The sequence below is a fragment of the Lycium ferocissimum genome, chromosome 12 (genome assembly GCF_029784015.1).
Source record: "Lycium ferocissimum isolate CSIRO_LF1 chromosome 12, AGI_CSIRO_Lferr_CH_V1, whole genome shotgun sequence".
In the NCBI taxonomy this organism is placed as follows: Eukaryota; Viridiplantae; Streptophyta; class Magnoliopsida; order Solanales; family Solanaceae; genus Lycium; species Lycium ferocissimum.
This window is the reverse complement of record NC_081353.1, coordinates 62740909-62747701: the sequence shown is the minus strand read 5'-3', so window position 1 is coordinate 62747701 and position 6793 is coordinate 62740909.

The following is a 6793-nucleotide window of genomic DNA, read 5'->3' as shown; positions in this document are numbered from 1 at the left end:
GCCGACTATAATGCGGCGCGGTGTGAGAAAATACATCCATATATATAAAGCATGCATGAGAGCCAAATAAAAGCTATAATACATCGGAGTGACGTAAGGTCGGTAACCTCCGATTATATTATGAAATAATCATCATCGCTCTATCTCACCATGAAGGAACAATTATTATAAGGCAAGATCAACAACAATAAATAAAAATCAAGAAAATCACGAAAATAACTCAACATTCTCATATTCATATTGAAATCATAAGCTTGGGACCTTTAAACATGAAATCATCATCATCGTCGTAATCCTCATAGAAACATTCTCATCTTTAGCGTCGTCATTAACATTGTAAAAACATGTCCGTTGTTGTTGTCATAAAAGCTTAGAGAATCATAAATCTTTGACTCAGAAAATAGGGACATTTTGGAAAACATTTATGGATTATCAAGAAAGAAGTCATACCTTTGAATCATGAACTCTAACTTTTGGAAGTAAGGAGGTTATGAAACACATGTAGGGAATTATAACATAGGAGTTTCTAGAAATAGGATCATCGTCATCATAAAACATGTTTATCTTTCGCATCATAAGAACTCTATGAATCATGAATATCTAGCTTTTGAGAATAAGAATATTCTTGGAAAACATTTATGGATTCACCTAAAGGGATCATGGGACATTTAGAAAACATCCATTGGATTCATAAGAAAGGAATCATGCCTTTAGAAGAAAGGGACTAAGCCTTAACATACCTGTCCAACCTCCAGTTATCCACACTTATTCGTCCGAATTCGTGAGTCTACATTTAAGAGGATTCACACTATCATTAGACTCATCATAATATACTTATACAAAGCTTTCAAGTCAAACTACTCTATATTCTCGCCGAAAAATCGGGCAACATCTCTCCCCCGTTTATATGCCATTCCGAAATTCCAATTCGAAGAACCAACAACATCAACAACAATACCAATAGTAATAACATCATTTCCAACACCAATATATACCCTAAAACAGCCCACACGCTATTTTTCAACCTCCATAGCTAACCAACTTACTATACAATTATTTAACCACTCTATCTTCGTGAATAAGCCGATATTAACGTAAATAAAAGGATATTCATACCTTATTCTTGTTAAAATAGCAATATCTCTGATATCCGCTTTGAATCCACGCTAGAATCCACCACCCAAGAATACTAGAATTACGATTATGCACTACCCGAGCCTTGATTACTCAAAATCACTCCAATTCCTCACTTATTTTGTAACATAAATGCCCCTAATGTTTGCTGAGCTTACCATCTGATTTTTAGATGAAATTGAAGGGGTTTTGGTCCTTTTATAAGGTTCAAATTATGGTCGGTACTGTAGCGTTTCACTGTAGCAGTACACGCGTTTCTGCTCTGTCAGCCGAACGTGTATCCTCCATAATTCTCTGCTCCAACATCGTATCGGTGAGAGGTTTATATCGTTGGAAACTAGACTCGACGAACTTAATTTTAGGCTTTTAAAACACCTTAAAACTCCTAATATACCTAAAGATATATCCCTCCAAAGTTGACCCAAAATTCTATCCTCAATTCTGCCAACTTTTTTCAAATTTTCGACAAACTTATTTTCTTTGGTTTGCTTGGTCCTGGAATCTTCCAAAACTCCCCCTACATGATATTTATCATTTATTTTACTTGATAATGGTCATGGTCTTGTGTTTTCAAGATTGTCCTTCCCGGTTACGACTTACAAGATCGAAATTCATCCTTTACTTTGTTGTTACGTATTTCCCATGGCTTGTATCTTTCCAAACTTCATGGGACATCTCCGATACTCCATTATTACGGTGAAGTATGTGGCATGCTCATGCTCTTAAAGTGCAAGGTGTAACAAATTGTCCAAGACATGAAAATTCTTTATGACAAAGTTGCCCCTGGCACCTAGACTTAAGGACCGTAGAGTGGATCTATGGTCCATCAATTATTTTATAACATAGTGGTATTGGAATCCTTCAGAGATAGGTCAACTTTTACGCTTGCTTTAACGGACCATCGAATTGATTTAAGGTCCGTACATTGGTGCTGTTAATTTGCTCCTCTCGAAGTCTCTTATGTTTTGAATGGTTTTACGATAGGAACTTACGGTCCGTAGAATTTTTTACCGTCCATAGATCCAGACTATAAATCTACCTCTGCTTCTCATTGTTCTGTTAAGGATTGATTGAATTACAGTCCGTGAATAATTTTACACACCATAGATCTTTTCGTGAATCTTACTTCATCAACTGGATTTCCGACTTCACACTTTTGGGCTCCTTTTGTGCGATTTTCCTTGTCTTTGTCATTTAGACTCAAAATACCTACAACATAGCAAACAACATAAGAAATGACACAAAATTATGTAAAAGCAAGTAAAACTCGCCATATAAAGACATCAAATGTGTCACACCCTGACGAGGAGCATGACGGGCACCCGGCCCTATTGACCTAATACCACCTGGTGCATAATGACATAATCTCAATTCAACTATCCTGGCTTGAAATGTGAGCTTACTGTAATATAAAAAGACATGTACATGCAGAAAAGGCCCAATACAATAGAAAACATATGCATGACCATACATACATACATATATATATATATATATATATATATATATATATATATATATATATATATATATATCATAATGTCTCATAATATCATGTTACCGGTAAGGCTGCACATGACATCTACATGCATCATACTGTCTATAAGCCTCTAGGAGTGCATATACATAACATATGAACATAGCATATACCAAAAGAGAAAACTCGATACAATGGCACTTGCTAACGATCTGCGGAAGGCGATAATCCCTTGCGCAGGTTCTCCGCTCTTTCCGTCGGGACACTCGCAACACGAAAACGCAAGAAAACCCGTAGGATGGGACGTCAGTATGGATAAAATTACTAAGTAGGTAAGGCATGAACCCATAACATAAGTGAGAGATAGATATAAAAGATTAGAAGTAACCTGAGCCAACTGAGGACGCACAATATGCAATGTGTCACACCCCGACCTTACTAGGGTGTGATGGGCACCCGACCCCACATACGGAGCCGAGCGAACCCACAGACTCTTATTACGCACATAATTTTTTTTTCGAATAAAGCTAAAATGCAAAATACAACTTCCGTAAATATTTTTTTTTCGTTGCTTGCAAATTACATAAAATTTGTAGCCAAACCGAACCAACACATATGACGTATCTACCGAGTGGAGCCGCTTACAATCGACGACCAACACCCACGACATGCCTCGTTCGCAGAAAGTCTCTAACACGAATCAAACATCACGTATGTACTCGACTCGGCGTACTCCGGGGAGCAATTGGGCCTCCAACCCAACCGGAGCATCTTCTATGATGGGCAAGTAATCATCCGGGAGTACTGTGCGGCACGAAACGCGACCCCGAAGAAAAGGGGTCAAGTACGGAAAAATGTCTTGAGCATGTAAGGCATGCAATACAAAACAGAATCCATAATCGAAACAAACGAGTAACTAAAAGATAAGTACATTAGTCAAAATACCGGCGCTTATTTTTCGGACACAAATCGGACATACCATCTCATATATCAAAAGGAGTACGAAGTAAGTGAGTCAATCGAGTACCAAAATGCTTATTTGGCAATCACGGATCGCATGTCCGAAGAGGCGCGAAGAAAATACGAGTGCACCGGTGATATCACACGTCGGACGGAGTACGGAGCGTACGAGAATGTTCGTACGAGGTCATGTATCGAACGAAATGCCGAACGTACGGATTAATACTCGGATGTCGTCGGATATCGGACGAGATCTGAACGTACGATAATGCCCAAATGATATCATAGCGGACGAAATACGTAACGTACGGTAATGCTCGGATCGACATATATCACATATGCGTCTAACGTGTCCGGCCCTCCCGTGAGGGTTCGGTGGATAGACTCATCAATGCATATCAAAATTATAGATCACGTATGCGTATAACCGTCCCGCCCCCTCGATAAGGGACTCGGTGAATATGATCATGTATAACCCATATGTCATATATGCAAATAACGTGTCCGGCCCTTTGTTAAGGGACTCGGTAATATGGAACCATGCATGTCGAATCATGTACCAAGTATACATAACGTGTCCCGTCCCTCTCTACTGGTCTCGGTGAATAATCATCACGTGCCATCCTGGCCGCCATCCCCATACCATCATATCATAAATATATACAGATAACGTGTCCCGGCCCGCAAGTACGAGGGACTCGGTGAATAATGCAGAGAAGTGCGCACGAGATCATGTCCTGGCCCGGGACTCAGTGAATCATACCGTGGAGTACGCACGAGAACATAACATGCCCTGGCCCGGGACTCAGTGAAAAATATACATTAAGTCGAGGCACGAACGAGTCGTGAGAAACCATATGCACACAAATCCGGACTCGATGGATACGTACAATTACCGACATTCGAAGGCTCAAAAACGAGTTTTCGGTTCTTCCGAGTTAGTATCGGAAAGTTATGAGCGTTTGGAATACGGAAACCTCTTCGGACCGTTTAAGCCGATCCGAGATCGTATATGAAGAACATTAAGGCTTATAGAGCATACTTATATTAGAATACTCGGATCGACGACTCATATCCGAATACACATAGAGAATACTTATATCGGACGCTCATCGGAGTATTCATATCGGAGTTATCATATCGATGCTTACACCAAAATACTTAGATCGGAATACCTATGTCGAACACATATATATCGGAATATTTATTTTTGAATACTTATATCGAATACTTATATCGTAATATTTACATCGGAATGCTTATATCAAAATATTTAAATCGGATCATTCGTACCGAAGCATTTATATCGTACTAGGTCGAACCGTAATGCTCATATCCGAGTTACCGTACACTTATATCAAATTCGAAACAATAGTCAAAGGTTTCCTTAATTATCTTACGGAAATAAGGCAAATAGAACAATACAATTAAATCTCTGGGGGTGTGGGCCCACCTCGGGGTCAGGTCGGGTAACGAACATAAAACGTGGTCATTATGTGCCATTGGATCATCCTCGAAGATTTCAAGGCATTCCGCTTTCATTTTCAAAAGTTACGGACGTTTGAACATTTCTTTACAATAAAGCGTAAGTTATTTAGTTCAATTCTACTGAATGAAAAAGGGATAAATATAAGCTCGGATTTCTAAGAGTAGAGTCATCCGAAAACATTTTCTTAAAAATATTCGTTTGGAGGGCTTCTACTTTGATTTGGCCCAAGGGTCCTTCGTGAGTTGTGTTTAACTTCACATATGTGATTCATATGACTTTTCAGATGTTCCAAAAAAAATCTCGATGTGTGGGCCCCACCTCGACACAAATAATCCGACGTTCAAAATACGGATACAACACTATCAACTTGAGTTTAAATTATGTAGCAACAACATGATTGTCAATTCAATTTTTTTTTTTTTTGAGGAAGCACGTGTCACGCTCATGCTTTGAAAATGCGGGATATATAACATCCTCCCCCCCTTTAGAACATTCGTCCTCGAATGTTCAACTGACCTTATGGGATTTCATCACACTTCGGGGAGGTCTCTTTCTTTCCTTCAAAATTTTCCGAACGTTATCATTACTGTCCCCCTTTGCGTACTCGCTTTCTTTCTATCCTCGAACATCGTTGTGCTAGAACATTCCGGCCTTAGCTAGTGATGGAAGTAGTGTCAATCTACTTTGTAATATACGTACCATGTCTTTCGTTTGTCCCTTAAATTCCGTTCGGTTAATGTCTTTCATATATCACGACAACGTCGCCGAGACGCCCCCTCGAAACTCTCCCGAATAACCACCGATCCGGCCCTCTTGGGCTGGCTCGCCGTTAGGACACACGTGTCCGCTAATACAATCATAGATGAGATATCATACGCATTCATATACATATACATATAATTAGTATCAACTAACCCACAAAATACTTCCGGTACACTATTCAACCCTATCCAAATTCCGGAGTCGTGACGTACTTTCGTCTCTTCTCTAGTACGGCACTGCCCGCATACTACGTGGCCTTTTATGGTCTCTAACCATCTCGTATATTCTAATTTCACTTAGGCCATTCTGGTTTTCATTTGTCTTTTACAAACTAATCTTTGGAATTTCTTGCATACTTCTCGGGGGGTCACCCATCCCGAAATTACTCCCACTCCGAGCACGCTTAACCTCGAAACTTTGGTGGAATTCGGTGCCTTAACGATATAATCACGTCCACTTCCTCGTATGATCTTTACTACATAACTGAGCAAGTCAAGATTTTTCAGATTCCGAGACATATTCGTAATACGTCCTTTCTCGTACAATTACTATTTTACCCTTTTTGGTCTTCCATATCACCTTTACAAATTCTTGTCATTCGAAATCCGTACGCAGCATATACCAACAATACCTTACAGAGCATACGACTATATATCACATTCTAGCCGTCCAGAACTTTCTGTTTTAGATAACAAAACAAATATTTTCAGACTTGCCCTTGTAACCTTTCCATATCGTTACTTGCTTCCTTCCGTCGTATGTAAGGCTTACATATGGAATTTCATTCTCCTATGATTCGGCTCTATCGCACGATCTATGACGTAAAGAAGGTCAACAATTAGATGCCCCGTAGCCTCCTTGTTTATAAATGTGGCGCGCTTCACACCATAAACGGGACTCTACCGGACACGACTTTGCGTACAACCCCTAGGACGGACACCGCTGCGATACCACTTTGTCACACCCCGACC